The sequence below is a fragment of the Nelumbo lutea genome, chromosome 4 (genome assembly GCF_056320005.1).
Source record: "Nelumbo lutea isolate HS-2025 chromosome 4, American lotus-T2T, whole genome shotgun sequence".
Classification (NCBI taxonomy): Eukaryota; Viridiplantae; Streptophyta; class Magnoliopsida; order Proteales; family Nelumbonaceae; genus Nelumbo; species Nelumbo lutea.
In genome coordinates this window covers 52,293,717-52,320,024 of record NC_142687.1, presented here as the reverse complement: position 1 = coordinate 52,320,024, position 26,308 = coordinate 52,293,717, and the positions used below count along the sequence as shown (strand labels likewise).

The 26,308-nt window shown below is 46.1% G+C and overlaps 54 non-coding genes and 2 pseudogenes across 54 annotated transcripts; all 56 read left to right on the top strand.

The window, feature by feature from the left end:
- Positions 1-81: 81 nt before the first annotated feature.
- LOC148858769 (5S ribosomal RNA) lies at positions 82-200 on the top strand. The gene has a single exon (XR_016096674.1). It is a non-coding gene; the product is annotated as a 5S ribosomal RNA (ribosomal RNA).
- Positions 201-559: 359 nt separating this feature from the next.
- Positions 560-678, top strand: LOC148858768 (5S ribosomal RNA). Its single transcript, XR_016096662.1, has one exon. It is a non-coding gene; the product is annotated as a 5S ribosomal RNA (ribosomal RNA).
- A 359-nt stretch (positions 679-1,037) lies between these two features.
- LOC148858767 (5S ribosomal RNA) lies at positions 1,038-1,155 on the top strand (annotated as a pseudogene).
- Positions 1,156-1,514: 359 nt separating this feature from the next.
- Positions 1,515-1,633, top strand: LOC148858766 (5S ribosomal RNA). The gene has a single exon (XR_016095677.1). It is a non-coding gene; the product is annotated as a 5S ribosomal RNA (ribosomal RNA).
- A 359-nt stretch (positions 1,634-1,992) lies between these two features.
- LOC148858765 (5S ribosomal RNA) lies at positions 1,993-2,111 on the top strand. Its single transcript, XR_016096256.1, has one exon. It is a non-coding gene; the product is annotated as a 5S ribosomal RNA (ribosomal RNA).
- A 358-nt stretch (positions 2,112-2,469) lies between these two features.
- On the top strand, positions 2,470-2,588 carry LOC148858764 (5S ribosomal RNA). The gene has a single exon (XR_016096300.1). It is a non-coding gene; the product is annotated as a 5S ribosomal RNA (ribosomal RNA).
- Positions 2,589-2,947: 359 nt separating this feature from the next.
- On the top strand, positions 2,948-3,066 carry LOC148858763 (5S ribosomal RNA). Its single transcript, XR_016096022.1, has one exon. It is a non-coding gene; the product is annotated as a 5S ribosomal RNA (ribosomal RNA).
- A 359-nt stretch (positions 3,067-3,425) lies between these two features.
- Positions 3,426-3,544, top strand: LOC148858762 (5S ribosomal RNA). Its single transcript, XR_016096441.1, has one exon. It is a non-coding gene; the product is annotated as a 5S ribosomal RNA (ribosomal RNA).
- Positions 3,545-3,903: 359 nt separating this feature from the next.
- Positions 3,904-4,022, top strand: LOC148858761 (5S ribosomal RNA). The gene has a single exon (XR_016096651.1). It is a non-coding gene; the product is annotated as a 5S ribosomal RNA (ribosomal RNA).
- A 138-nt stretch (positions 4,023-4,160) lies between these two features.
- Positions 4,161-4,279, top strand: LOC148858760 (5S ribosomal RNA; annotated as a pseudogene).
- A 358-nt stretch (positions 4,280-4,637) lies between these two features.
- LOC148858759 (5S ribosomal RNA) lies at positions 4,638-4,756 on the top strand. Its single transcript, XR_016096299.1, has one exon. It is a non-coding gene; the product is annotated as a 5S ribosomal RNA (ribosomal RNA).
- Positions 4,757-5,115: 359 nt separating this feature from the next.
- LOC148858758 (5S ribosomal RNA) lies at positions 5,116-5,234 on the top strand. Its single transcript, XR_016096640.1, has one exon. It is a non-coding gene; the product is annotated as a 5S ribosomal RNA (ribosomal RNA).
- Positions 5,235-5,593: 359 nt separating this feature from the next.
- Positions 5,594-5,712, top strand: LOC148858757 (5S ribosomal RNA). The gene has a single exon (XR_016096629.1). It is a non-coding gene; the product is annotated as a 5S ribosomal RNA (ribosomal RNA).
- A 358-nt stretch (positions 5,713-6,070) lies between these two features.
- Positions 6,071-6,189, top strand: LOC148858756 (5S ribosomal RNA). The gene has a single exon (XR_016097794.1). It is a non-coding gene; the product is annotated as a 5S ribosomal RNA (ribosomal RNA).
- Positions 6,190-6,547: 358 nt separating this feature from the next.
- Positions 6,548-6,666, top strand: LOC148858755 (5S ribosomal RNA). Its single transcript, XR_016096618.1, has one exon. It is a non-coding gene; the product is annotated as a 5S ribosomal RNA (ribosomal RNA).
- A 359-nt stretch (positions 6,667-7,025) lies between these two features.
- LOC148858754 (5S ribosomal RNA) lies at positions 7,026-7,144 on the top strand. Its single transcript, XR_016096607.1, has one exon. It is a non-coding gene; the product is annotated as a 5S ribosomal RNA (ribosomal RNA).
- Positions 7,145-7,503: 359 nt separating this feature from the next.
- Positions 7,504-7,621, top strand: LOC148858753 (5S ribosomal RNA). Its single transcript, XR_016098051.1, has one exon. It is a non-coding gene; the product is annotated as a 5S ribosomal RNA (ribosomal RNA).
- A 359-nt stretch (positions 7,622-7,980) lies between these two features.
- LOC148858752 (5S ribosomal RNA) lies at positions 7,981-8,099 on the top strand. Its single transcript, XR_016096020.1, has one exon. It is a non-coding gene; the product is annotated as a 5S ribosomal RNA (ribosomal RNA).
- A 358-nt stretch (positions 8,100-8,457) lies between these two features.
- Positions 8,458-8,576, top strand: LOC148858751 (5S ribosomal RNA). The gene has a single exon (XR_016096298.1). It is a non-coding gene; the product is annotated as a 5S ribosomal RNA (ribosomal RNA).
- Positions 8,577-8,935: 359 nt separating this feature from the next.
- Positions 8,936-9,054, top strand: LOC148858750 (5S ribosomal RNA). Its single transcript, XR_016096474.1, has one exon. It is a non-coding gene; the product is annotated as a 5S ribosomal RNA (ribosomal RNA).
- Positions 9,055-9,413: 359 nt separating this feature from the next.
- Positions 9,414-9,532, top strand: LOC148858749 (5S ribosomal RNA). The gene has a single exon (XR_016096596.1). It is a non-coding gene; the product is annotated as a 5S ribosomal RNA (ribosomal RNA).
- Positions 9,533-9,890: 358 nt separating this feature from the next.
- Positions 9,891-10,009, top strand: LOC148858748 (5S ribosomal RNA). Its single transcript, XR_016096297.1, has one exon. It is a non-coding gene; the product is annotated as a 5S ribosomal RNA (ribosomal RNA).
- A 359-nt stretch (positions 10,010-10,368) lies between these two features.
- Positions 10,369-10,487, top strand: LOC148858747 (5S ribosomal RNA). Its single transcript, XR_016095906.1, has one exon. It is a non-coding gene; the product is annotated as a 5S ribosomal RNA (ribosomal RNA).
- Positions 10,488-10,846: 359 nt separating this feature from the next.
- LOC148858746 (5S ribosomal RNA) lies at positions 10,847-10,965 on the top strand. The gene has a single exon (XR_016096584.1). It is a non-coding gene; the product is annotated as a 5S ribosomal RNA (ribosomal RNA).
- A 358-nt stretch (positions 10,966-11,323) lies between these two features.
- Positions 11,324-11,442, top strand: LOC148858745 (5S ribosomal RNA). Its single transcript, XR_016096573.1, has one exon. It is a non-coding gene; the product is annotated as a 5S ribosomal RNA (ribosomal RNA).
- A 359-nt stretch (positions 11,443-11,801) lies between these two features.
- On the top strand, positions 11,802-11,920 carry LOC148858744 (5S ribosomal RNA). Its single transcript, XR_016096017.1, has one exon. It is a non-coding gene; the product is annotated as a 5S ribosomal RNA (ribosomal RNA).
- A 358-nt stretch (positions 11,921-12,278) lies between these two features.
- LOC148858743 (5S ribosomal RNA) lies at positions 12,279-12,397 on the top strand. Its single transcript, XR_016097034.1, has one exon. It is a non-coding gene; the product is annotated as a 5S ribosomal RNA (ribosomal RNA).
- A 358-nt stretch (positions 12,398-12,755) lies between these two features.
- Positions 12,756-12,874, top strand: LOC148858742 (5S ribosomal RNA). The gene has a single exon (XR_016096562.1). It is a non-coding gene; the product is annotated as a 5S ribosomal RNA (ribosomal RNA).
- Positions 12,875-13,233: 359 nt separating this feature from the next.
- Positions 13,234-13,352, top strand: LOC148858741 (5S ribosomal RNA). Its single transcript, XR_016096550.1, has one exon. It is a non-coding gene; the product is annotated as a 5S ribosomal RNA (ribosomal RNA).
- A 358-nt stretch (positions 13,353-13,710) lies between these two features.
- Positions 13,711-13,829, top strand: LOC148858740 (5S ribosomal RNA). The gene has a single exon (XR_016097139.1). It is a non-coding gene; the product is annotated as a 5S ribosomal RNA (ribosomal RNA).
- Positions 13,830-14,188: 359 nt separating this feature from the next.
- On the top strand, positions 14,189-14,307 carry LOC148858739 (5S ribosomal RNA). The gene has a single exon (XR_016096538.1). It is a non-coding gene; the product is annotated as a 5S ribosomal RNA (ribosomal RNA).
- A 359-nt stretch (positions 14,308-14,666) lies between these two features.
- LOC148858738 (5S ribosomal RNA) lies at positions 14,667-14,785 on the top strand. Its single transcript, XR_016095843.1, has one exon. It is a non-coding gene; the product is annotated as a 5S ribosomal RNA (ribosomal RNA).
- A 358-nt stretch (positions 14,786-15,143) lies between these two features.
- LOC148858737 (5S ribosomal RNA) lies at positions 15,144-15,262 on the top strand. The gene has a single exon (XR_016096296.1). It is a non-coding gene; the product is annotated as a 5S ribosomal RNA (ribosomal RNA).
- A 359-nt stretch (positions 15,263-15,621) lies between these two features.
- On the top strand, positions 15,622-15,740 carry LOC148858736 (5S ribosomal RNA). Its single transcript, XR_016096803.1, has one exon. It is a non-coding gene; the product is annotated as a 5S ribosomal RNA (ribosomal RNA).
- A 359-nt stretch (positions 15,741-16,099) lies between these two features.
- Positions 16,100-16,218, top strand: LOC148858735 (5S ribosomal RNA). Its single transcript, XR_016096272.1, has one exon. It is a non-coding gene; the product is annotated as a 5S ribosomal RNA (ribosomal RNA).
- A 359-nt stretch (positions 16,219-16,577) lies between these two features.
- LOC148858734 (5S ribosomal RNA) lies at positions 16,578-16,696 on the top strand. Its single transcript, XR_016096388.1, has one exon. It is a non-coding gene; the product is annotated as a 5S ribosomal RNA (ribosomal RNA).
- Positions 16,697-17,054: 358 nt separating this feature from the next.
- LOC148858733 (5S ribosomal RNA) lies at positions 17,055-17,173 on the top strand. Its single transcript, XR_016096484.1, has one exon. It is a non-coding gene; the product is annotated as a 5S ribosomal RNA (ribosomal RNA).
- Positions 17,174-17,532: 359 nt separating this feature from the next.
- LOC148858732 (5S ribosomal RNA) lies at positions 17,533-17,651 on the top strand. Its single transcript, XR_016096527.1, has one exon. It is a non-coding gene; the product is annotated as a 5S ribosomal RNA (ribosomal RNA).
- A 359-nt stretch (positions 17,652-18,010) lies between these two features.
- Positions 18,011-18,129, top strand: LOC148858731 (5S ribosomal RNA). The gene has a single exon (XR_016096516.1). It is a non-coding gene; the product is annotated as a 5S ribosomal RNA (ribosomal RNA).
- A 358-nt stretch (positions 18,130-18,487) lies between these two features.
- On the top strand, positions 18,488-18,606 carry LOC148858730 (5S ribosomal RNA). The gene has a single exon (XR_016097854.1). It is a non-coding gene; the product is annotated as a 5S ribosomal RNA (ribosomal RNA).
- Positions 18,607-18,965: 359 nt separating this feature from the next.
- LOC148858729 (5S ribosomal RNA) lies at positions 18,966-19,084 on the top strand. The gene has a single exon (XR_016096505.1). It is a non-coding gene; the product is annotated as a 5S ribosomal RNA (ribosomal RNA).
- Positions 19,085-19,443: 359 nt separating this feature from the next.
- LOC148858728 (5S ribosomal RNA) lies at positions 19,444-19,562 on the top strand. Its single transcript, XR_016096493.1, has one exon. It is a non-coding gene; the product is annotated as a 5S ribosomal RNA (ribosomal RNA).
- Positions 19,563-19,920: 358 nt separating this feature from the next.
- Positions 19,921-20,039, top strand: LOC148858727 (5S ribosomal RNA). Its single transcript, XR_016097070.1, has one exon. It is a non-coding gene; the product is annotated as a 5S ribosomal RNA (ribosomal RNA).
- Positions 20,040-20,398: 359 nt separating this feature from the next.
- Positions 20,399-20,517, top strand: LOC148858726 (5S ribosomal RNA). Its single transcript, XR_016096802.1, has one exon. It is a non-coding gene; the product is annotated as a 5S ribosomal RNA (ribosomal RNA).
- A 359-nt stretch (positions 20,518-20,876) lies between these two features.
- LOC148858725 (5S ribosomal RNA) lies at positions 20,877-20,996 on the top strand. The gene has a single exon (XR_016097899.1). It is a non-coding gene; the product is annotated as a 5S ribosomal RNA (ribosomal RNA).
- A 359-nt stretch (positions 20,997-21,355) lies between these two features.
- LOC148858724 (5S ribosomal RNA) lies at positions 21,356-21,474 on the top strand. The gene has a single exon (XR_016096482.1). It is a non-coding gene; the product is annotated as a 5S ribosomal RNA (ribosomal RNA).
- A 358-nt stretch (positions 21,475-21,832) lies between these two features.
- Positions 21,833-21,951, top strand: LOC148858723 (5S ribosomal RNA). The gene has a single exon (XR_016096483.1). It is a non-coding gene; the product is annotated as a 5S ribosomal RNA (ribosomal RNA).
- A 359-nt stretch (positions 21,952-22,310) lies between these two features.
- LOC148858722 (5S ribosomal RNA) lies at positions 22,311-22,429 on the top strand. Its single transcript, XR_016095671.1, has one exon. It is a non-coding gene; the product is annotated as a 5S ribosomal RNA (ribosomal RNA).
- Positions 22,430-22,788: 359 nt separating this feature from the next.
- LOC148858721 (5S ribosomal RNA) lies at positions 22,789-22,907 on the top strand. The gene has a single exon (XR_016096963.1). It is a non-coding gene; the product is annotated as a 5S ribosomal RNA (ribosomal RNA).
- A 358-nt stretch (positions 22,908-23,265) lies between these two features.
- LOC148858720 (5S ribosomal RNA) lies at positions 23,266-23,384 on the top strand. The gene has a single exon (XR_016096473.1). It is a non-coding gene; the product is annotated as a 5S ribosomal RNA (ribosomal RNA).
- A 359-nt stretch (positions 23,385-23,743) lies between these two features.
- Positions 23,744-23,859, top strand: LOC148858719 (5S ribosomal RNA). Its single transcript, XR_016097224.1, has one exon. It is a non-coding gene; the product is annotated as a 5S ribosomal RNA (ribosomal RNA).
- A 359-nt stretch (positions 23,860-24,218) lies between these two features.
- LOC148858718 (5S ribosomal RNA) lies at positions 24,219-24,337 on the top strand. Its single transcript, XR_016095739.1, has one exon. It is a non-coding gene; the product is annotated as a 5S ribosomal RNA (ribosomal RNA).
- Positions 24,338-24,696: 359 nt separating this feature from the next.
- LOC148858717 (5S ribosomal RNA) lies at positions 24,697-24,815 on the top strand. The gene has a single exon (XR_016096471.1). It is a non-coding gene; the product is annotated as a 5S ribosomal RNA (ribosomal RNA).
- Positions 24,816-25,173: 358 nt separating this feature from the next.
- LOC148858716 (5S ribosomal RNA) lies at positions 25,174-25,292 on the top strand. Its single transcript, XR_016097438.1, has one exon. It is a non-coding gene; the product is annotated as a 5S ribosomal RNA (ribosomal RNA).
- A 359-nt stretch (positions 25,293-25,651) lies between these two features.
- Positions 25,652-25,770, top strand: LOC148858715 (5S ribosomal RNA). The gene has a single exon (XR_016096460.1). It is a non-coding gene; the product is annotated as a 5S ribosomal RNA (ribosomal RNA).
- Positions 25,771-26,129: 359 nt separating this feature from the next.
- LOC148858714 (5S ribosomal RNA) lies at positions 26,130-26,248 on the top strand. The gene has a single exon (XR_016095721.1). It is a non-coding gene; the product is annotated as a 5S ribosomal RNA (ribosomal RNA).
- The last annotated feature ends 60 nt before the right edge of the window (positions 26,249-26,308 follow it).

Sequence of the window (26,308 nt, the reverse complement as noted above, 5' to 3'; positions counted from 1 at the left end):
CCGGTTTTTCAAATCTGAAAGAATTAATGGAGGGGAGCAAGATAGTGAGTGCATAAAGATTAAAGCGAACAAGAAGCAAACGGGTGCGATCATACCAGCACTAATGCACCGGATCCCATCAGAACTCCGAAGTTAAGCGTGCTTGGGCGAGAGTAGTACTAGGATGGGTGACCTCCTGGGAAGTCCTCGTGTTGCACCCCAATTTTATTAATATTTTATATTTGATATACTATTGGCAAATTCCGTATGTCGTTTCGGCGAGACAACTGGAAACAACGTGCCGGATACTCGGACCATTTGCGGCAAGACCGTCATTACTGAATGGGAACGGTGCAAAACCGGTCTTTTGGCATTCATAGTGCATTGTCGGCCCCACGATATTACTACATTTACCCGGGGCAGCGACAGATCTAGAAAGGAATAACTCCGCTCACCTGGGATCTTGTGCACGGTTACCAAGGGAGGAAAGTTGCATACACCGGTTTTTCAAGTCTGAAAGAATTAATGGAGGGGAGCAAGATAGTGAGTGCATAAAGATTAAAGCGAACAAGAAGCAAACGGGTGCGATCATACCAGCACTAATGCACCGGATCCCATCAGAACTCCGAAGTTAAGCGTGCTTGGGCGAGAGTAGTACTAGGATGGGTGACCTCCTGGGAAGTCCTCGTGTTGCACCCCAATTTTATTAATATTTTATATTTGATATACTATTGGCAAATTCCATATGTCGTTTCGGCGAGACAACTGGAAACAACGTGCCGGATACTCGGACCATTTGCGGCAAGACCGTCATTACTGAATGGGAACGGTGCAAAACCGGTCTTTTGGCATTCATAGTGCATTGTCGGCCCCACGATATTACTACATTTACCCGGGGAAGCGACAGATCTAGAAAGGAATAACTCCGCTCACCTGGGAGCTTGTGCACGGTAACCAAGGGAGGAAAGTTGTATACACCGTTTTTTCAAGTCTGAAAGAATTAACGGAGGGGAGCAAGATAGTGAGTGCATAAAGATTAAAGCGAACAAGAAGAAAACGGGTGCGATCATACTCCACTAATGCACCGGATCCCATCAGAACTCCGAAGTTAAGCGTGCTTGGGCGAGAGTAGTACTAGGATGGGTGACCTCCTGGGAAGTCCTCATGTTGCACCCCAATTTTATTAATATTTTATTTTTGATATACTATTTGCAAATTCCATATGTCGTTTCGGCGAGACAACTGGAAACAACGTGCCGGATACTCGGACCATTTGCGGCACGACCGTCATTACTGAATGGGAACGGTGCAAAACCGGTCTTTTGGCATTCATAGTGCATTGTGGGCCCCACGATATTACTACATTTATCCGGGGCAGCGACAGATCTAGAAAGGAATAACTCCGCTCACCTGGGAGCTTGTGCACGGTTACCAAGGGAGGAAAGTTGCATACACCGTTTTTTCAAGTCTGAAAGAATTAATGGAGGGGAGCAAGATAGTGAGTGCATAAAGATTAAAGCGAACAAGAAGCAAACGGGTGCGATCATACCAGCACTAATGCACCGGATCCCATCAGATCTCCGAAGTTAAGCGTGCTTGGGCGAGAGTAGTACTAGGATGGGTGACCTCCTGGGAAGTCCTCGTGTTGCACCCCAATTTTATTAATATTTTATTTTTGATATACAATTTGCAAATTCCATATGTCGTTTCGGCGAGACAACAGGAAATAACGTGCCGGATACTCGGACCATTTGCGGAACGACTGTCATTACTGAATGGGAACGGTGCAAAACCGGGCTTTTGGCATTCGTCGTGCATTGTGGGCCCCACGATATTACTACATTTATCCGGGGATGCGGCAGATCTAGAAAGGAATAACTCCGCTCACCAGGGAGCTTGTGCACGGTAACCAAGGGAGGAAAATTGTATACACCGTTTTTTCAAGTCTGAAAGAATTAACGGAGGGGAGAAAGATAATGAGTGCATAAAGATTAAAGCGAACAAGAAGCAAACGGGTGCGATCATACTAGCATTAATGCACCGGATCCCATCAGAACTCCGAAGTTAAGCGTGCTTTGGCGAGGGTAGTACTAGGATGGGTGACCTCCTGGGAAGTCCTCGTGTTGCACCCCAATTTTATTAATATTTTATTTTTGATATACTATTTGCAAATTCCATATGTCGTTTCGGCGAGACAACAGGAAACAACGTGCCGGATACTCGGACCATTTGCGGAACGACTGTCATTACCGAATGGGAACGGTGCAAAACCGGGCTTTTGGCATTCGTCGTGCATTGTGGGCCCCACGATATTACTTCATTTATCCGGGGATGCGGCAGATCTAGAAAGGAATAACTCCGCTCACCTGGGAGCTTGTGCACGGTAACCAAGGGAGGAAAGTTGTATACACCGTTTTTTCAAGTCTGAAAGAATTAACGGAGGGGAGCAAGATAATGAGTGCATAAAGATTAAAGCGAACAAAAGCAAACGGGTGCGATCATACTAGTACTAATGCACCGGATCCCATCAGAACTCCGAAGTTAAGCGTGCTTGGGCGAGAGTAGTACTAGGATGGGTGACCTCCTGGGAAGTCCTCGTGTTGCACCCCAATTTTATTAATATTTTATTTTTGATATACTATTTGCAAATTCCATATGTCGTTTCGGCGAGACAACAGGAAACAACGTGCCGGATACTCGGACCATTTGCGGAACGACGGTCATTACTGAATGGGAACGGTGCAAAACCGGGCTTTTGGCATTCGTCGTGCATTGTGGGCCCCACGATATTACTACATTTATCCGGGGATGCGGCAGATCTAGAAAGGAATAACTCCGCTCACCTGGGAGCTTGTGCACGGTAACCAAGGGAGGAAAGTTGCATACACCGTTTTTTCAAGTCTGAAAGAATTAACGGAGGGGAGAAAGATAATGAGTGCATAAAGATTAAAGCGAACAAGAAGCAAACGGGTGCGATCATACTAGCACTAATGCACCGGATCCCATCAGAACTCCGAAGTTAAGCGTGCTTTGGCGAGGGTAGTACTAGGATGGGTGACCTCCTGGGAAGTCCTCGTGTTGCACCCCAATTTTATTAATATTTTATTTTTGATATACTATTTGCAAATTCTATATGTCGTTTCGGCGAGACAACAGGAAACAACGTGCCGGATACTCGGACCATTTGCGGAACGACTGTCATTACTGAATGGGAACGGTGCAAAACCGGGCTTTTGGCATTCGTCGTGCATTGTGGGCCCCACGATATTACTACATTTATCCGGGAATGCGGCAGATCTAGAAAGGAATAACTCCGCTCACCTGGGAGCTTGTGCACGGTAACCAAGGGAGGAAAGTTGCATACACCGTTTTTTCAAATCTGAAATAATTAATGGAGGGGAGCAAGATAGTGAGTGCATAAAGATTAAAGCGAACAAGAAGAAAACGGGTGCGATCATACCAGCACTAATGCACCGGATCCCATCAGAACTCCGAATTTAAGCGTGCTTGGGCGAGAGTAGTACTAGGATGGGTGACCTCCTGGGAAGTCCTCGTGTTGCACCCCAATTTTATTAATATTTTATTTTTGATATACTATTTGCAAATTCCATATGTCGTTTCGGCGAGACAACTGGAAACAACGTGCCGGATACTCGGACCATTTGCGGCACGACCGTCATTACTGAATGGGAACGGTGCAAAACCGGTCTTTTGGCATTCATAGTGCATTGTGGGCCCCACGATATTACTACATTTATCCGGGGCAGCGACAGATCTAGAAAGGAATAACTCCGCTCACCTGGGAGCTTGTGCACGGTTACCAAGGGAGGAAAGTTGCATACACCGTTTTTTCAAGTCTGAAAGAATTAATGGAGGGGAGCAAGATAGTGAGTGCATAAAGATTAAAGCGAACAAGAAGCAAACGGGTGCGATCATACCAGCACTAATGCACCGGATCCCATCAGAACTCCGAAGTTAAGCGTGCTTGGGCGAGAGTAGTACTAGGATGGGTGACCTCCTGGGAAGTCCTCGTGTTGCACCCCAATTTTATTAATATTTTATATTTGATATACTATTGGCAAATTCCATATGTCGTTTCGGCGAGACAACAGGAAACAACGTGCCGGATACTCGGACCATTTGGGGAACGACCGTCATTACTGAATGGGAACGGTGCAAGACAGGGCGTTCATACCAGCACTAATGCACCAGATCCCATCAGAACTCCAAAGTTAAGCGTGCTTGGGCGAGAGTAGTACTAGGATGGGTGACCTCCTGGGAAGTCCTCGTGTTGCACCCCAATTTTATTAATATTTTATATTTGATATACTATTGGCAAATTCCATATGTCGTTTCGGCGAGACAACAGGAAACAACGTGCCGGATACTCGGACCATTTGGGGAACGACCGTCATTACTGAATGGGAACGGTGCAAGACTGGGCGTTTGGCATTCGTCGTGCATTGTGGGCCCCATGATATTACTACATTTATCCGGGGATGCGGCAGATCTAGAAAGGAATAAATCCGCTCACCTGGGAGCTTGTGCACGGTAACCAAGGGAGGAAAGTTGTATACACCGTTTTTTCAAGTCTGAAAGAATTAACGGAGGGGAGCAAGATAATGAGTGCATAAAGATTAAAGCGAACAAAAGCAAACGGGTGCGATCATACTAGTACTAATGCACCGGATCCCATCAGAACTCCGAAGTTAAGCGTGCTTGGGCGAGAGTAGTACTAGGATGGGTGACCTCCTGGGAAGTCCTCGTGTTGCACCCCAATTTTAGTAATATTTTATTTTTGATATACTATTTGCAAATTCCATATGTCGTTTCGGCGAGACAACAGGAAACAACGTGCCGGATACTCGGACCATTTGCGGCACGACCGTCATTACTGAATGGGAACGGTGCAAAACCGGTCTTTTGGCATTCATAGTGCATTGTGGGCCCCACGATATTAAAACATTTATCCGGGGCAGCGACAGATCTAGAAAGGAATAACTCCGCTCACCTGGGATCTTGTGCACGGTTACCAAGGGAGGAAAGTTGCATACACCGGTTTTTCAAATCTGAAAGAATTAATGGAGGGGAGCAAGATAGTGAGTGCATAAAGATTAAAGCGAACAAGAAGCAAACGGGTGCGATCATACCAGCACTAATGCACCGGATCCCATCAGAACTCCGAAGTTAAGCGTGCTTGGGCGAGAGTAGTACTAGGATGGGTGACCTCCTGGGAAGTCCTCGTGTTGCACCCCAATTTTATTAATATTTTATATTTGATATACTATTGGCAAATTCCATATGTCGTTTCGGCGAGACAACTGGAAACAACGTGCCGGATACTCGGACCATTTGCGGAAAGACCGTCATTACTGAATGGGAACGGTGCAAAACCGGTCTTTTGGCATTCGTAGTGCATTGTGGGCCCCACGATATTACTACATTTATCCGGGGAAGCGGCAGATCTAGAAAGGAATAACTCCGCTCACCTGGGATCTTGTGCACGGTTACCAAGGGAGGAAAGTTGCATACACCGGTTTTTCAAATCTGAAAGAATTAATGGAGGGGAGCAAGATAGTGAGTGCATAAAGATTAAAGCGAACAAGAAGCAAACGGGTGCGATCATACCAGCACTAATGCACCGGATCCCATCAGAACTCCGAAGTTAAGCGTGCTTGGGCGAGAGTAGTACTAGGATGGGTGACCTCCTGGGAAGTCCTCGTGTTGCACCCCAATTTTATTAATATTTTATTTTTGATATACTATTGGCAAATTCCATATGTCGTTTCGGCGAGACAACAGGAAACAATGTGCCGGATACTCGGACCATTTGCGGAACGACTGTCATTACTGAATGGGAACGGTGCAAAACCGGGCTTTTGGCATTCGTCGTGCATTGTGGGCCCCGTGATATTACTACATTTATCCGAGGATGCGGCAGATCTAGAAAGGAATAACACCGCTCACCTGAAGCTCGTGAACGGTAACCAAGGGAGGAAAGTTGCATACACCGTTTTTTCAAGTCTGAAAGAATTAATGGAGGGGAGCAAGATAGTGAGTGCATAAAGATTAAAGCGAACAAGAAGAAAACGTGTGCGATCATACCAGCACTAATGCACCGGATCCCATCAGAACTCCGAAGTTAAGCGTGCTTGGGCGAGAGTAGTACTAGGATGGGTGACCTCCTCGGAAGTCCTCATGTTGCACCCCAATTTTATTAATATTTTATTTTTGATATACTATTTGCAAATTCCATATGTCGTTTCGGCGAGACAACTGGAAACAACGTGCCGGATACTCGGACCATTTGCGGCACGACCGTCATTACTGAATGGGAACGGTGCAAACCGGTCTTTTGGCATTCATAGTGCATTGTCGGCCCCACGATATTACTACATTTATCCGGGGCAGCGACAGATCTAGAAAGGAATAACTCCGCTCACCTGGGAGCTTGTGCACGGTTACCAAGGGAGGAAAGTTGCATACACCGGTTTTTCAAGTCTGAAAGAATTAATGGAGGGGAGCAAGATAGTGAGTGCATAAAGATTAAAGCGAACAAGAAGCAAACGGGTGCGATCATACCAGCACTAATGCACCGGATCCCATCAGAACTCCGAAGTTAAGCGTGCTTGGGCGAGAGTAGTACTAGGATGGGTGACCTCCTGGGAAGTCCTCGTGTTGCACCCCAATTTTATTAATATTTTATATTTGATATACTATTGGCAAATTCCGTATGTCGTTTCGGCGAGACAACTGGAAACAACGTGCCGAATACTCGGACCATTTGCGGCAAGACCGTCATTACTGAATGGGAACGGTGCAAAACCGGTCTTTTGGCATTCATAGTGCATTGTGGGCCCCACGATATTACTACATTTACCCGGGGCAGCGACAGATCTAGAAAGGAATAACTCCGCTCACCTGGGATCTTGTGCACGGTTACCAAGGGAGGAAAGTTGCATACACCGGTTTTTCAAGTCTGAAAGAATTAATGGAGGGGAGCAAGATAGTGAGTGCATAAAGATTAAAGCGAACAAGAAGCAAACGGGTGCGATCATACCAGCACTAATGCACCGGATCCCATCAGAACTCCGAAGTTAAGCGTGCTTGGGCGAGAGTAGTACTAGGATGGGTGACCTCCTGGGAAGTCCTCGTGTTGCACCCCAATTTTATTAATATTTTATATTTGATATACTATTGGCAAATTCCATATGTCGTTTCGGCGAGACAACTGGAAACAACGTGCCGGATACTCGGACCATTTGCGGCAAGACCGTCATTACTGAATGGGAACGGTGCAAAACCGGTCTTTTGGCATTCATAGTGCATTGTCGGCCCCACGATATTACTACATTTATCCGGGGCAGCGACAGATCTAGAAAGGAATAACTCCGCTCACCTGGGAGCTTGTGCACGGTAACCAAGGGAGGAAAGTTGTATACACCGTTTTTTCAAGTCTGAAAGAATTAACGGAGGGGAGCAAGATAATGAGTGCATAAAGATTAAAGCGAACAAGAAGAAAACGGGTGCGATCATACTCCACTAATGCACCGGATCCCATCAGAACTCCGAAGTTAAGCGTGCTTGGGCGAGAGTAGTACTAGGATGGGTGACCTCCTGGGAAGTCCTCGTGTTGCACCCCAATTTTATTAATATTTTATTTTTGATATACAATTTGCAAATTCCATATGTCGTTTCGGCGAGACAACAGGAAATAACGTGCCGGATACTCGGACCATTTGCGGAACGACTGTCATTACTGAATGGGAACGGTGCAAAACCGGGCTTTTGGCATTCGTCGTGCATTGTGGGCCCCACGATATTACTACATTTATCCGGGGATGCGGCAGATCTAGAAAGGAATAACTCCGCTCACCTGGGAGCTTGTGCACGGTAACCAAGGGAGGAAAGTTGTATACACCGTTTTTTCAAGTCTGAAAGAATTAACGGAGGGGAGCAAGATAATGAGTGCATAAAGATTAAAGCGAACAAGAAGCAAACGGGTGCGATCATACTAGCACTAATGCACCGGATCCCATCAGAACTCCGAAGTTAAGCGTGCTTTGGCGAGGGTAGTACTAGGATGGGTGACCTCCTGGGAAGTCCTCGTGTTGCACCCCAATTTTATTAATATTTTATTTTTGATATACTATTTGCAAATTCCATATGTCGTTTCGGCGAGACAACAGAAAACAACGTGCCGGATACTCGGACCATTTGCGGAACGACTGTCATTACCGAATGGGAACGGTGCAAAACCGGGCTTTTGGCATTCGTCGTGCATTGTGGGCCCCACGATATTACTACATTTATCCGGGGATGCGGCAGATCTAGAAAGGAATAACTCCGCTCACCTGGGAGCTTGTGCACGGTAACCAAGGGAGGAAAGTTGTATACACCGTTTTTTCAAGTCTGAAAGAATTAACGGAGGGGAGCAAGATAATGAGTGCATAAAGATTAAAGCGAACAAAAGCAAACGGGTGCGATCATACTAGTACTAATGCACCGGATCCCATCAGAACTCCGAAGTTAAGCGTGCTTGGGCGAGAGTAGTACTAGGATGGGTGACCTCCTGGGAAGTCCTCGTGTTGCACCCCAATTTTATTAATATTTTATTTTTGATATACTATTTGCAAATTCCATATGTCGTTTCGGCGAGACAACAGGAAACAACGTGCCGGATACTCGGACCATTTGCGGAACGACTGTCATTACTGAATGGGAACGGTGCAAAACAGGGCTTTTGGCATTCGTCGTGCATTGTGGGCCCCACGATATTACTACATTTATCCGGGAATGCGGCAGATCTAGAAAGGAATAACTCCGCTCACCTGGGAGCTTGTGCACGGTAACCAAGGGAGGAAAGTTGCATACACCGTTTTTTCAAGTCTGAAATAATTAATGGAGGGGAGCAAGATAGTGAGTGCATAAAGATTAAAGCGAACAAGAAGAAAACGGGTGCGATCATACCAGCACTAATGCACCGGATCCCATCAGAACTCCGAAGTTAAGCGTGCTTGGGCGAGAGTAGTACTAGGATGGGTGACCTCCTGGGAAGTCCTCATGTTGCACCCCAATTTTATTAATATTTTATTTTTGATATACTATTTGCAAATTCCATATGTCGTTTCGGCGAGACAACTGGAAACAACGTGCCGGATACTCGGACCATTTGCGGCACGACCGTCATTACTGAATGGGAACGGTGCAAAACCGGTCTTTTGGCATTCATAGTGCATTGTGGGCCCCACGATATTACTACATTTATCCGGGGCAGCGACAGATCTAGAAAGGAATAACTCCGCTCACCTGGGAGCTTGTGCACGGTTACCAAGGGAGGAAAGTTGCATACACCGTTTTTTCAAGTCTGAAAGAATTAATGGAGGGGAGCAAGATAGTGAGTGCATAAAGATTAAAGCGAACAAGAAGCAAACGGGTGCGATCATACCAGCACTAATGCACCGGATCCCATCAGAACTCCGAAGTTAAGCGTGCTTGGGCGAGAGTAGTACTAGGATGGGTGACCTCCTGGGAAGTCCTCGTGTTGCACCCCAATTTTATTAATATTTTATATTTGATATACTATTGGCAAATTCCATATGTCGTTTCGGCGAGACAACAGGAAACAACGTGCCGGATACTCGGACCATTTGCGGAACGACCGTCATTACTGAATGGGAACGGTGCAAAACAGGGCGTTTGGCATTCGTCGTGCATTGTGGGCCCCATGATATTACTACATTTATCCGGGGATGCGGCAGATCTAGAAAGGAATAAATCCGCTCACCTGGGAGCTTGTGCACGGTAACCAAGGGAGGAAAGTTGTATACACCGTTTTTTCAAGTCTGAAAGAATTAACGGAGGGGAGCAAGATAGTGAGTGCATAAAGATTAAAGCGAACAAAAGCAAACGGGTGCGATCATACTAGTACTAATGCACCGGATCCCATCAGAACTCCGAAGTTAAGCGTGCTTGGGCGAGAGTAGTACTAGGATGGGTGACCTCCTGGGAAGTCCTCGTGTTGCACCCCAATTTTAGTAATATTTTATTTTTGATATACTATTTGCAAATTCCATATGTCGTTTCGGCGAGACAACAGGAAACAACGTGCCGGATACTCGGACCATTTGCGGCACGACCGTCATTACTGAATGGGAACGGTGCAAAACCGGTCTTTTGGCATTCATAGTGCATTGTGGGCCCCACGATATTAATACATTTATCCGGGGCAGCGACAGATCTAGAAAGGAATAACTCCGCTCACCTGGGATCTTGTGCACGGTTACCAAGGGAGGAAAGTTGCATACACCGGTTTTTCAAATCTGAAAGAATTAATGGAGGGGAGCAAGATAGTGAGTGCATAAAGATTAAAGCGAACAAGAAGCAAACGGGTGCGATCATACCAGCACTAATGCACCGGATCACATCAGAACTCCGAAGTTAAGCGTGCTTGGGCGAGAGTAGTACTAGGATGGGTGACCTCCTGGGAAGTCCTCGTGTTGCACCCCAATTTTATTAATATTTTATATTTGATATACTATTGGCAAATTCCATATGTCGTTTCGGCGAGACAACTGGAAACAACGTGCCGGATACTCGGACCATTTGCGGAAAGACCGTCATTACTGAATGGGAACGGTGCAAAACCGGTCTTTTGGCATTCGTAGTGCATTGTCGGCCCCACGATATTACTACATTTACCCGGGGAAGCGACAGATCTAGAAAGGAATAACTCCGCTCACCTGGGATCTTGTGCACGGTTACCAAGGGAGGAAAGTTGCATACACCGGTTTTTCAAATCTGAAAGAATTAATGGAGGGGAGCAAGATAGTGAGTGCATAAAGATTAAAGCGAACAAGAAGCAAACGGGTGCGATCATACCAGCACTAATGCACCGGATCCCATCAGAACTCCGAAGTTAAGCGTGCTTGGGCGAGAGTAGTACTAGGATGGGTGACCTCCTGGGAAGTCCTCGTGTTGCACCCCAATTTTATTAATATTTTATTTTTGATATACTATTGGCAAATTCCATATGTCGTTTCGGCGAGACAACAGGAAACAATGTGCCGGATACTCGGACCATTTGCGGAACGACTGTCATTACTGAATGGGAACGGTGCAAAACCGGGCTTTTGGCATTCGTCGTGCATTGTGGGCCCCGTGATATTACTACATTTATCCGAGGATGCGGCAGATCTAGAAAGGAATAACACCGCTCACCTGGGACTCGTGCACGGTAACCAAGGGAGGAAAGTTGCATACACCGTTTTTTCAAGTCTGAAAGAATTAATGGAGGGGAGCAAGATAGTGAGTGCATAAAGATTAAAGCGAACAAGAAGAAAACGGGTGCGATCATACCAGCACTAATGCACCGGATCCCATCAGAACTCCGAAGTTAAGCGTGCTTGGGCGAGAGTAGTACTAGGATGGGTGACCTCCTGGGAAGTCCTCGTGTTGCACCCCAATTTTATTAATATTTTATATTTGATATACTATTGGCAAATTACGTATGTCGTTTCGGCGAGACAACTGGAAACAACGTGCCGGATACTCGGACCATTTGCGGCAAGACCGTCATTACTGAATGGGAACGGTGCAAAACCGGTCTTTTGGCATTCATAGTGCATTGTGGGCCCCACGATATTACTACATTTACCCGGGGCAGCGACAGATCTAGAAAGGAATAACTCCGCTCACCTGGGATCTTGTGCACGGTTACCAAGGGAGGAAAGTTGCATACACCGGTTTTTCAAATCTGAAAGAATTAATGGAGGGGAGCAAGATAGTGAGTGCATAAAGATTAAAGCGAACAAGAAGCAAACGGGTGCGATCATACCAGCACTAATGCACCGGAACCCATCAGAACTCCGAAGTTAAGCGTGCTTGGGCGAGAGTAGTACTAGGATGGGTGACCTCCTGGGAAGTCCTCGTGTTGCACCCCAATTTTATTAATATTTTATATTTGATATACTATTGGCAAATTCCATATGTCGTTTCGGCGAGACAACTGGAAACAACGTGCCGGATACTTTGACCATTTGCGGCAAGACCGTCATTACTGAATGGGAACGGTGCAAAACCGGTCTTTTGGCATTCATAGTGCATTGTGGGCCCCACGATATTACTACATTTATCCGGGGCAGCGACAGATCTAGAAAGGAATAACTCCGCTCACCTGGGAGCTTGTGCACGGTAACCAAGGGAGGAAAGTTGTATACACCGTTTTTTCAAGTCTGAAAGAATTAACGGAGGGGAGCAAGATAATGAGTGCATAAAGATTAAAGCGAACAAAAGCAAACGGGTGCGATCATACTAGTACTAATGCACCGGATCCCATCAGAACTCCGAAGTTAAGCGTGCTTGGGCGAGAGTAGTACTAGGATGGGTGACCTCCTGGGAAGTCCTCGTGTTGCACCACAATTTTATTAATATTTTATATTTGATATACTATTGGCAAATTCCATATGTCGTTTCGGCGAGACAACTGGAAACAACGTGCCGGATACTCGGACCATTTGCGGCACGACCGTCATTACTGAATGGGAACGGTGCAAAACCGGTCTTTTGGCATTCAAGTGCATTGTGGGCCCCACGATATTACTACATTTATCCGGGGCAGCGACAGATCTAGAAAGGAATAACTCCGCTCACCTGGGATCTTGTGCACGGTTCCCAAGGGAGGAAAGTTGCATACACCGGTTTTTCAAATCTGAAAGAATTAATGGAGGGGAGCAAGATAGTGAGTGCATAAAGATTAAAGCGAACAAGAAGCAAACGGGTGCGATCATACCAGCACTAATGCACCGGATCCCATCAGAACTCCGAAGTTAAGCGTGCTTGGGCGAGAGTAGTACTAGGATGGGTGACCTCCTGGGAAGTCCTCGTGTTGCACCCCAATTTTATTAATATTTTATATTTGATATACTATTGGCAAATTCCATATGTCGTTTCGGCGAGACAACTGGAAACAACGTGCCGGATACTCGGACCATTTGCGGAACGACCGTCATTACTGAATGGGAACGGTGCAAAACCGGTCTTTTGGCATTCATAGTGCATTGTGGGCCCCACGATATTACTACATTTATCCGGGGCTGCGACAGATCTAGAAAGGAATAACTCCGCTCACCTGGGAGCTTGTGCACGGTTACCAAGGGAGGAAAGTTGCATACACCGTTTTTTCAAGTCTGAAAGAATTAATGGAGGGGAGCAAGATAGTGAGTGCATAAAGATTAAAGCGAACAAGAAGCAAACGGGTGCGATCATACCAGCACTAATGCACCGGATCCCATCAGAACTCCGAAGTTAAGCGTGCTTGGGCGAGAGTAGTACTAGGATGGGTGACCTCCTGGGAAGTCCTCGTGTTGCACCCCAATTTTATTAATATTTTATATTTGATATACTATTGGCAAATTCCATATGTCGTTTCGGCGAGACAACAGGAAACAACGTGCCGGATACTCGGACCATTTGCGGAACGACCTTCATTACTGAATGGGAACGGTGCAAAACAGGGCTTTTGGCATTCGTCGTGCATTGTGGGCCCCACGATATTACTACATTTATCCGGGGATGCGGCAGATCTAGAAAGGAATAACTCCGCTCACCTGGGAGCTTGTGCACGGTAACCAAGGGAGGAAAGTTGTATACACCGTTTTTTCAAGTCTGAAAGAATTAACGGAGGGGAGCAAGATAATGAGTGCATAAAGATTAAAGCGAACAAAAGCAAACGGGTGCGATCATACTAGTACTAATGCACCGGATCCCATCAGAACTCCGAAGTTAAGCGTGCTTGGGCGAGAGTAGTACTAGGATGGGTGACCTCCTGGGAAGTCGTCGTGTTGCACCCCAATTTTATTAATATTTTATATTTGATATACTATTGGCAAATTCCATATGTCGTTTCGGCGAGACAACTGGAAACAACGTGCCGGATACTCGGACCATTTGCGGCACGACCGTCATTACTGAATGGGAACGGTGCAAAACCGGTCTTTTGGCATTCATAGTGCATTGTGGGCCCCACGATATTACTACATTTATCCGGGGCAGCGACAGATCTAGAAAGGAATAACTCCGCTCACCTGGGAGCTTGTGCACGGTTACCAAGGGAGGAAAGTTGCATACACCGTTTTTTCAAATCTGAAAGAATTAATGGAGGGGAGCAAGATAGTGAGTGCATAAAGATTAAAGCGAACAAGAACCAAACGGGTGCGATCATACCAGCACTAATGCACCGGATCCCATCAGAACTCCGAAGTTAAGCGTGCTTGGGCGAGAGTAGTACTAGGATGGGTGACCTCCTGGGAAGTCCTCGTGTTGCACCCCAATTTTATTAATATTTTATATTTGATATACTATTGGCAAATTCCATATGTCGTTTCGGCGAGACAACTGGAAACAACGTGCCGGATACTCGGACCATTTGCGGAACGACCGTCATTACTGAATGGGAACGGTGCAAAACCGGTCTTTTGGCATTCATAGTGCATTGTGGGCCCCACGATATTACTACATTTATCCGGGGCAGCGACAGATCTAGAAAGGAATAACTCCGCTCACCTGAGAGCTTGTGCACGGTTACCAAGGGAGGAAAGTTGCATACACCGTTTTTTCAAGTCTGAAAGAATTAATGGAGGGGAGCAAGATAGTGAGTGCATAAAGATTAAAGCGAACAAGTATCAAACGGGTGCGATCATACCAGCACTAATGCACCGGATCCCATCAGAACTCCGAAGTTAAGCGTGCTTGGGCGAGAGTAGTATTAGGATGGGTGACCTCCTGGGAAGTCCTCGTGTTGCACCCCAATTTTATTAATATTTTATTTTTGATATACTATTTGCAAATTCCATATGTCGTTTCGGCGAGACAACAGGAAACAACGTGCCGGATACTCGGACCATTTGCGGAACGACTGTCATTACCGAATGGGAACGGTGCAAAACCGGGCTTTTGGCATTCGTCGTGCATTGTGGGCCCCACGATATTACTACATTTATCCGGGGATGCGGCAGATCTAGAAAGGAATAACTCCGCTCACCTGGGAGCTTGTGCACGGTAACCAAGGGAGGAAAGTTGTATACACCGTTTTTTCAAGTCTGAAAGAATTAACGGAGGGGAGCAAGATAATGAGTGCATAAAGATTAAAGCGAACAAAAGCAAATGGGTGCGATCATACTAGTACTAATGCACCGGATCCCATCAGAACTCCGAAGTTAAGCGTGCTTGGGCGAGAGTAGTACTAGGATGGGTGACCTCCTGGGAAGTCCTCGTGTTGCACCCCAATTTTATTAATATTTTATTTTTGATATACTATTTGCAAATTCCATATGTCGTTTCGGCGAGACAACAGGAAACAACGTGCCGGATACTCGGACCATTTGCGGAACGACTGTCATTACTGAATGGGAACGGTGCAAAACCGGGCTTTTGGCATTCGTCGTGCATTGTGGGCCCCACGATATTACTACATTTATCCGGGGATGCGGCAGATCTGGAAATGAATAACTCCGCTCACCTGGGAGCTTGTGCACGGTAACCCAGGGAGGAAAGTTGTATACACCGTTTTTTCAAGTCTGAAAGAATTAACGGAGGGGAGCAAGATAATGAGTGCATAAAGATTAAAGCGAACAAGAACCAAACGGGTGCGATCATACTAGCACTAATGCATCGGATCCCATTAGAACTCCGAAGTTAAGCGTGCTTGGGCGAGAGTAGTACTAGGATGGGTGACCTCCTGGGAAGTCCTCGTGTTGCACCCCAATTTTATTAATATTTTATTTTTGATATACTATTTGCAAATTCTATATGTCGTTTCGGCGAGACAACAGTAAACAACGTGCCGGATACTCGGACCATTTGCGGAACGACTGTCATTACTGAATGGGAACGGTGCAAAACCGGGCTTTTGGCATTCGTCGTGCATTGTGGGCCCCACGATATTACTACATTTATCCGGGGATGCGGCAGATCTGGAAAGGAATAACTCCGCTCACCTGGGAGCTTGTGCACGGTAACCCAGGGAGGAAAGTTGTATACACCGTTTTTTCAAGTCTGAAAGAATTAACGGAGGGGAGCAAGATAGTGAGTGCATAAAGATTAAAGCTAACAAGAAGCAAACGGGTGCGATCATACCAGCACTAATGCATCGGATCCCATTAGAACTCCGAAGTTAAGCGTGCTTGGGCGAGAGTAGTACTAGGATGGGTGACCTCCTGGGAAGTCCTCGTGTTGCACCCCAATTTTATTAATATTTTATTTTTGATATACTATTTGCAAATTCTATATGTCGTTTCGGCGAGACAACAGTAAACAACGTGCCGGATACTCGGACCATTTGCGGCACGACCGTCATTACTGAATGGGAACGGTGCAAAACTGGTCTTTTGGCATTCGTAGTGCATTGTGGGCCCCACGATATTACTACATTTATCCGGGGCAGCGACAGATGTAGAAAGGAATAACTCCGGTCACCTGGGAGCTTGTGCACGGTTACCAAGGGAGGAAAGTTGCATACACCGTTTTTTCAAGTCTGAAAGAATTAATGGAGGGGAGCAAGATAGTGAGTGCATAAAGATTAAAGCGAACAAGAAGCAAACGGGTGCGATCATACCAGCACTAATGCACCGGATCCCATCAGAACTCCGAAGTTAAGCGTGCTTGGGCGAGAGTAGTAATAGGATGGGTGACCTCCTGGGAAGTCCTCGTGTTGCACCCCAATTTTATTAATATTTTATTTTTGATATACTATTGGCAAATTCCATATGTCGTTTCGGCGAGACAACAGGAAACAACGTGCCGGATACTCGGACCATTTGGGGAACGACCGTCATTACTGAATGGGAACGGTGCAAAACAGGGCGTTTGGCATTCGTCGTGCATTGTGGGCCCCACGATATTACTACATTTATCCGGGGATGCGGCAGATCTAGAAAGGAATAACTCCGCTCACCTGGGAGCTTGTGCACGGTAACCAAGGGAGGAAAGTTGTATACACCGTTTTTTCAAGTCTGAAAGAATTAACGGAGGGGAGCAAGATAGTGAGTGCATAAAGATTAAAGCGAACAAAAGCAAACGGGTGCGATCATACTAGTACTAATGCACCGGATCCCATCAGAACTCCGAAGTTAAGCGTGCTTGGGCGAGATTAGTACTAGGATGGGTGACCTCCTGGGAAGTCCTCGTGTTGCACCCCAATTTTAGTAATATTTTATTTTTGATATACTATTTGCAAATTCCATATGTCGTTTCGGCGAGACAACAGGAAACAACGTGCCGGATACTCGGACCATTTGCGGCACGACCGTCATTACTGAATGGGAACGGTGCAAAACCGGTCTTTTGGCATTCATAGTGCATTGTGGGCCCCACGATATTACTACATTTATCCGGGGCAGCGACAGATCTAGAAAGGAATAACTCCGCTCACCTGGGATCTTGTGCACGGTTACCAAGGGAGGAAAGTTGCATACACCGGTTTTTCAAATCTGAAAGAATTAATGGAGGGGAGCAAGATAGTGAGTGCATAAAGATTAAAGCGAACAAGAAGCAAACGGGTGCGATCATACCAGCACTAATGCACCGGATCCCATCAGAACTCCGAAGTTAAGCGTGCTTGGGCGAGAGTAGTACTAGGATGGGTGACCTCCTGGGAAGTCCTCGTGTTGCACCCCAATTTTATTAATATTTTATATTTGATATACTATTGGCAAATTCCATATGTCGTTTCGGCGAGACAACTGGAAACAACGTGCCGGATACTCGGACCATTTGCGGAACGACCGTCATTACTGAATGGGAACGGTGCAAAACCGGTCTTTTGGCATTCGTAGTGCATTGTGGGCCCCACGATATTACTACATTTATCCGGGGCAGCGACAGATCTAGAAAGGAATAACTCCGCTCACCTGGGAGCTTGTGCACGGTTACCAAGGGAGGAAAGTTGCATACACCGTTTTTTCAAGTCTGAAAGAATTAATGGAGGGGAGCAAGATAGTGAGTGCATAAAGATTAAAGCGAACAAGAAGCAAACGGGTGCGATCATACCAGCACTAATGCACCGGATCCCATCAGAACTCCGAAGTTAAGCGTGCTTGGGCGAGAGTAGTACTAGGATGGGTGACCTCCTGGGAAGTCCTCGTGTTGCACCCCAATTTTATTAATATTTTATATTTGATATACTATTGGCAAATTCCATATGTCGTTTCGGCGAGACAACAGGAAACAACGTGCCGGATACTCGGACCATTTGGGGAACGACCGTCATTACTGAATGGGAACGGTGCAAAACAGGGCTTTTGGCATTCGTCGTGCATTGTGGGCCCCACGATATTACTACATTTATCCGGGGATGCGGCAGATCTAGAAAGGAATAACTCCGCTCACCTGGGAGCTTGTGCACGGTAACCAAGGGAGGAAAGTTGTATACACCGTTTTTTCAAGTCTGAAAGAATTAACGGAGGGGAGCAAGATAGTGAGTGCATAAAGATTAAAGCGAACAAAAGCAAACGGGTGCGATCATACTAGTACTAATGCACCGGATCCCATCAGTACTCCGAAGTTAAGCGTGCTTGGGCGAGAGTAGTACTAGGATGGGTGACCTCCTGGGAAGTCGTCGTGTTGCACCCCAATTTTATTAATATTTTATATTTGATATACTATTGGCAAATTCCATACGTCGTTTCGGCGAGACAACTGGAAACAACGTGCCGGATACTCGGACCATTTGCGGCACGACCGTCATTACTGAATGGGAACGGTGCAAAACCGGTCTTTTGGCATTCATAGTGCATTGTGGGCCCCACGATATTACTACATTTATCCGGGGCAGCGACAGATCTAGAAAGGAATAACTCCGCTCACCTGGGATCTTGTGCACGGTTACCAAGGGAGGAAAGTTGCATACACCGGTTTTTCAAGTCTGAAAGAATTAATGGAGGGGAGCAAGATAGTGAGTGCATAAAGATTAAAGCGAACAAGAACCAAACGGGTGCGATCATACCAGCACTAATGCACCGGATCCCATCAGAACTCCGAAGTTAAGCGTGCTTGGGCGAGAGTAGTACTAGGATGGGTGACCTCCTGGGAAGTCCTCGTGTTGCACCCCAATTTTATTAATATTTTATATTTGATATACTATTGGCAAATTCCATATGTCGTTTCGGCGAGACAACTGGAAACAACGTGCCGGATACTCGGACCATTTGCGGAACGACCGTCATTACTGAATGGGAACGGTGCAAAACCGGTCTTTTGGCATTCATAGTGCATTGTGGGCCCCACGATATTACTACATTTATCCGGGGCAGCGACAGATCTAGAAAGGAATAACTCCGCTCACCTGAGAGCTTGTGCACGGTTACCAAGGGAGGAAAGTTGCATACACCGTTTTTTCAAGTCTGAAAGAATTAATGGAGGGGAGCAAGATAGTGAGTGCATAAAGATTAAAGCGAACAAGTATCAAACGGGTGCGATCATACCAGCACTAATGCACCGGATCCCATCAGAACTCCGAAGTTAAGCGTGCTTGGGCGAGAGTAGTACTAGGATGGGTGACCTCCTGGGAAGTCCTCGTGTTGCACCCCAATTTTATTAATATTTTATTTTTGATATACTATTTGCAAATTCCATATGTCGTTTCGGCGAGACAACAGGAAACAACGTGCCGGATACTCGGACCATTTGCGGAACGACTGTCATTACCGAATGGGAACGGTGCAAAACCGGGCTTTTGGCATTCGTCGTGCATTGTGGGCCCCACGATATTACTACATTTATCCGGGGATGCGGCAGATCTAGAAAGGAATAACTCCGCTCACCTGGGAGCTTGTGCACGGTAACCAAGGGAGGAAAGTTGTATACACCGTTTTTTCAAGTCTGAAAGAATTAACGGAGGGGAGCAAGATAATGAGTGCATAAAGATTAAAGCGAACAAAAGCAAATGGGTGCGATCATACTAGTACTAATGCATCGGATCCCATCAGAACTCCGAAGTTAAGCGTGCTTGGGCGAGAGTAGTACTAGGATGGGTGACCTCCTGGGAAGTCCTCGTGTTGCACCCCAATTTTATTAATATTTTATTTTTGATATACTATTTGCAAATTCCATATGTCGTTTCGGCGAGACAACAGGAAACAACGTGCCGGATACTCGGACCATTTGCGGAACGACTGTCATTACTGAATGGGAACGGTGCAAAAACGGGCTTTTGGCATTCGTCGTGCATTGTGGGCCCCACGATATTACTACATTTATCCGGGGATGCGGCAGATCTGGAAAGGAATAACTCCGCTCACCTGGGAGCTTGTGCACGGTAACCCAGGGAGGAAAGTTGTATACACCGTTTTTTCAAGTCTGAAAGAATTAACGGAGGGGAGCAAGATAGTGAGTGCATAAAGATTAAAGTGAACAAGAAGCAAACGGGTGCGATCATACTAGCACTAATGCATCGGATCCCATTAGAACTCCGAAGTTAAGCGTGCTTGGGCGAGAGTAGTACTAGGATGGGTGACCTCCTGGGAAGTCCTCGTGTTGCACCCCAATTTTATTAATATTTTATTTTTGATATATTATTTGCAAATTCTATATGTCGTTTCGGCGAGACAACAGTAAACAACGTGCCGGATACTCGGACCATTTGCGGAATGACTGTCATTACTGAATGGGAACGGTGCAAAACCGGGCTTTTGGCATTCGTCGTGCATTGTGGGCCCCACGATATTACTACATTTATCCGGGGATGCGGCAGATCTGGAAAGGAATAACTCCGCTCACCTGGGAGCTTGTGCACGGTAACCCAGGGAGGAAAGTTGTATACACCGTTTTTTCAAGTCTGAAAGAATTAACGGAGGGGAGCAAGATAGTGAGTGCATAAAGATTAAAGTGAACAAGAACCAAACGGGTGCGATCATACTAGCACTAATGCATCGGATCCCATTAGAACTCCGAAGTTAAGCGTGCTTTGGGCGAGAGTAGTACTAGGATGGGTGACCTCCTGGGAAGTCCTCGTGTTGCACCCCAATTTTATTAATATTTTATTTTTGATATACTATTTGCAAATTCTATATGTCGTTTCGGCGAGACAACAGGAAACAACGTGCCGGATACTCGGACCATTTGCGGCACGACCGTCATTACTGAATGGGAACGGTGCAAAACTGGTCTTTTGGCATTCGTAGTGCATTGTGGGCCCCACGATATTACTACATTTATCCGGGGCAGCTACAGATGTAGAAAGGAATAACTCCGGTCACCTGGGAGCTTGTGCACGGTTACCAAGGGAGGAAAGTTGCATACACCGTTTTTTCAAGTCTGAAAGAATTAATGGAGGGGAGCAAGATAGTGAGTGCATAAAGATTAAAGCGAACAAGAAGCAAACGGGTGCGATCATACCAGCACTAATGCACCGGATCCCATCAGAACTCCGAAGTTAAGCGTGCTTGGGCGAGAGTAGTACTAGGATGGGTGACCTCCTGGGAAGTCCTCGTGTTGCACCCCAATTTTATTAATATTTTATATTTGATATACTATTGGCAAATTCCATATGTCGTTTCGGCGAGACAACAGGAAACAACGTGCCGGATACTCGGACCATTTGCGGAACGACCGTCATTTCTGAATGGGAACGGTGCAAAACAGGGCGTTTGGCATTCGTCGTGCATAGTGGGCCCCACGATATTACTACATTTATCCGGGGATGCGGCAGATCTAGAAAGGAATAACTCCGCTCACCAGGGAGCTTGTGCACGGTAACCAAGGGAGGAAAGTTGTATACACCGTTTATTCAAGTCTGAAAGAATTAACGGAGGGGAGCAAGATAATGAGTGCATAAAGATTAAAGCGAACAAAAGCAAACGGGTGCGATCATACTAGTACTAATGCACCGGATCCCATCAGAACTCCGAAGTTAAGCGTGCTTGGGCGAGATTAGTACTAGGATGGGTGACCTCCTGGGAAGTCCTCGTGTTGCACCCCAATTTTAGTAATATTTTATTTTTGATATACTATTTGCAAATTCCATATGTCGTTTCGGCGAGACAACAGGAAACAACGTGCCGGATACTCGGACCATTTGCGGCACGACCGTCATTACTGAATGGGAACGGTGCAAAACCGGTCTTTTGGCATTCGTAGTGCATTGTGGGCCCCACGATATTACTACATTTATCCGGGGCGGCGACAGATCTAGAAAGGAATAACTCCGCTCACCTGGGAGCTTGTGCACGGTTACCAAGGGAGGAAAGTTGCATACACCGTTTTTTCAAGTCTGAAAGAATTAATGGAGGGGAGCAAGATAGTGAGTGCATAAAGATTAAAGCGAACAAGAAGCAAACGGGTGCGATCATACCAGCACTAATGCACCGGATCCCATTAGAACTCCGAAGTTAAGCGTGCTTGGGCGAGAGTAGTACTAGGATGGGTGACCTCCTGGGAAGTCCTCGTGTTGCACCCCAATTTTATTAATATTTTATATTTGATATACTATTGGCAACTTCCATATGTCGTTTCGGCGAGACAACTGGAAACAACGTGCCGGATACTCGTACCATTTGCGGCACGACCGTCATTACTGAATGGGAACGGTGCTAAACCGGTCTTTTGGCATTCATAGTGCATTGTGGGCCCCACGATATTACTACATTTATCCTGGGCAGCGACAGATCTAGAAAGGAATAACTCCGCTCACCTGGGAGCTTGTGCACGGTTACCAAGGGAGGAAAGTTGCATACACCGGTTTTTCAAATCTGAAAGAATTAATGGAGGGGAGCAAGATAGTGAGTGCATAAAGATTAAAGCGAACAAGAAGCAAACGGGTGCGATCATACCACCTCTAATGCACCGGATCCCATCAGAACTCCGAAGTTAAGCGTGCTTGGGCGAGAGTAGTACTAGGATGGGTGACCTCCTGGGAAGTCCTCGTGTTGCACCCCAATTTTATTAATATTTTATTTTTGATATACTATTGGCAAATTCCATATGTCGTTTCGGCGAGACAACAGGAAACAATGTGCCGGATACTCGGACCATTTGCGGAACGACTGTCATTACTGAATGGGAACGGTGCAAAACCGGGCTTTTGGCATTCGTCGTGCATTGTGGGCCCCGTGATATTACTACATTTATCCGAGGATGCGGCAGATCTAGAAAGGAATAACTCCGCTCACCTGGAGCTTGTGCACGGTAACCAAGGGAGGAAAGTTGCATACACCGTTTTTTCAAGTCTGAAAGAATTAATGGAGGGGAGCAAGATAGTGAGTGCATAAAGATTAAAGCGAACAAGAAGAAAACGGGTGCGATCATACCAGCACTAATGCACCGGATCCCATCAGAACTCCGAAGTTAAGCGTGCTTGGGCGAGAGTAGTACTAGGATGGGTGACCTCCTGGGAAGTCCTCATGTTGCACCCCAATTTTATTAATATTTTATTTTTGATATACTATTTGCAAATTCCATATGTCGTTTCGGCGAGAAAACTGGAAACAACGTGCAGGATACTCGGACCATTTGCGGCACGACCGTCATTACTGAATGGGAACGGTGCAAAACCGGTCTTTTGGCATTCGTAGTGCATTGTGGGCCCCACGATATTACTACATTTATCCGGGGCAGCGACAGATCTAGAAAGGAATAACTCCGCTCACCTGGGAGCTTGTGCACGGTTACCAAGGGAGGAAAGTTGCATACACCGTTTTTTCAAGTCTGATAGAATTAATGGAGGGGAGCAAGATAGTGAGTGCATAAAGATTAAAGCGAACAAGAAGCAAACGGGTGCGATCATACCAGCACTAATGCACCGGATCCCATCAGAACTCCGAAGTTAAGCGTGCTTGGGCGAGAGTAGTACTAGGATGGGTGACCTGGGAAGTCCTCGTGTTGCACCCCAATTTTATTAATATTTTATTTTTGATATACTATATGCAAATTCCATATGTCGTTTCGGCGAGATAACAGGAAACAACGTGCCGGATACTCGGACCATTTGCGGAACGACCGTCATTACTGAATGGGAACGGTGCAAAACAGGGCGTTTGGCATTCGTCGTGCATTGTGGGCCCCATGATATTACAACATTTATCCGGGGATGCGGCAGATCTAGAAAGGAATAACTCCGCTCACCTGGGAGCTTGTGCACGGTTACCAAGGGAGGAAAGTTGCATACACCGTTTTTTCAAGTCTGAAAGGATTAATGGAGGGGAGCAAGACAGTGAGTGGATAAAGATTTCTGCGAACAAGATGCAAACGGGTGCGATCATACCAGCACTAATGCACCGGATCCCATCAGAACTCCGAAGTTAAGCGTGCTTGGGCGAGAGTAGTACTAGGATGGGTGACCTCCTGGGAAGTCCTTGTGTTGCACCCCAATTTTATTAATATTTTATTTTTGATATACTATTGGCAAATTCCATATGTCGTTTCGGCGAGACAACTGGAAACAACGTGCCGGATACTCGGACCATTTGCGGCACGACCGTCATTACTGAATGGGAACGGTGCAAAACTGGTCTTTTGGCATTCGTAGTGCATTGTGGGCCCCACGATATTACTACATTTATCCGGGGCAGCGACAGATGTAGAAAGGAATAACTCCGGTCACCTGGGAGCTTGTGCACGGTTACCAAGGGAGGAAAGTTGCATACACCGTTTTTTCAAGTCTGAAAGAATTAATGGAGGGGAGCAAGATAGTGAGTGCATAAAGATTAAAGCGAACAAGAAGCAAATGGGTGCGATCATACCAGCACTAATGCACCGGATCCCATCAGAACTCCGAAGTTAAGCGTGCTTGGGCGAGAGTAGTACTAGGATGGGTGACCTCCTGGGAAGTCCTCGTGTTGCACCCCAATTTTATTAATATTTTATATTTGATATACTATTGGCAAATTCCATATGTCGTTTCGGCGAGACAACAGGAAACAACGTGCCGGATACTCGGACCATTTGGGGAACGACCGTCATTACTGAATGGGAACGGTGCAAAACAGGGCGTTTGGCATTCGTCGTGCATTGTGGGCCCCACGATATTACTACATTTATCCGGGGATGCGGCAGATCTAGAAAGGAATAACTCCGCTCACCTGGGAGCTTGTGCACGGTAACCAAGGGAGGAAAGTTGTATACACCGTTTTTTCAAGTCTGAAAGAATTAACGGAGGGGAGCAAGATAATGAGTGCATAAAGATTAAAGCGAACAAAAGCAAACGGGTGCGATCATACTAGTACTAATGCACCGGATCCCATCAGAACTCCGAAGTTAAGCGTGCTTGGGCGAGAGTAGCACTAGGATGGGTGACCTCCTGGGAAGTCCTCGTGTTGCACCCCAATTTTAGTAATATTTTATTTTTGATATACTATTTGCAAATTCCATATGTCGTTTCGGCGAGACAATAGGAAACAACGTGCCGGATACTCGGACCATTTGCGGCACGACCGTCATTACTGAATGGGAACGGTGCAAAACCGGTCTTTTGGCATTCATAGTGCATTGTGGGCCCCACGATATTACTACATTTATCCGGCGCAGCGACAGATCTAGAAAGGAATAACTCCGCTCACCTGGGAGCTTGTGCACGGTTACCAAGGGAGGAAAGTTGCATACACCGTTTTTTCAAATCTGAAAGAATTAATGGAGGGGAGCAAGATTGTGAGTGCATAAAGATTAAAGCGAACAAGAAGCAAACGGGTGCGATCATACCAGCACTAATGCACCGGATCCCATCAGAACTCCGAAGTTAAGCGTGCTTGGGCGAGAGTAGTACTAGGATGGGTGACCTCCTGGGAAGTCCTCGTGTTGCACCCCAATTTTATTAATATTTTATATTTGATATACTATTGGCAAATTCCATATGTCGTTTCGGCGAGACAACTGGAAACAACGTGCCGAATACTCGGACCATTTGCGGCACGACCGTCATTACTGAATGGGAACGGTGCAAAACCGGTCTTTTGGCATTCATAGTGCATTGTGGGCCCCATGATATTACTACATTTACCCGGGGCAGCGACAGATCTAGAAAGGAATAACTCCGCTCACCTGGGATCTTGTGCACGGTTACCAAGGGAGGAATGTTGCATACACCGGTTTTTCAAATCTGAAAGAATTAATGGAGGGGAGCAAGATAGTGAGTGCATAAAGATTAAAGCGAACAAGAAGCAAACGGGTGCGATCATACCAGCACTAATGCACCGGATCCCATCAGAACTCCGAAGTTAAGTGTGCTTGGGCGAGAGTAGTACTAGGATGGGTGACCTCCTGGGAAGTCCTCGTGTTGCACCCCAATTTTATTAATATTTTATTTTTGATATACTATTGGCAAATTCCATATGTCGTTTCGGCG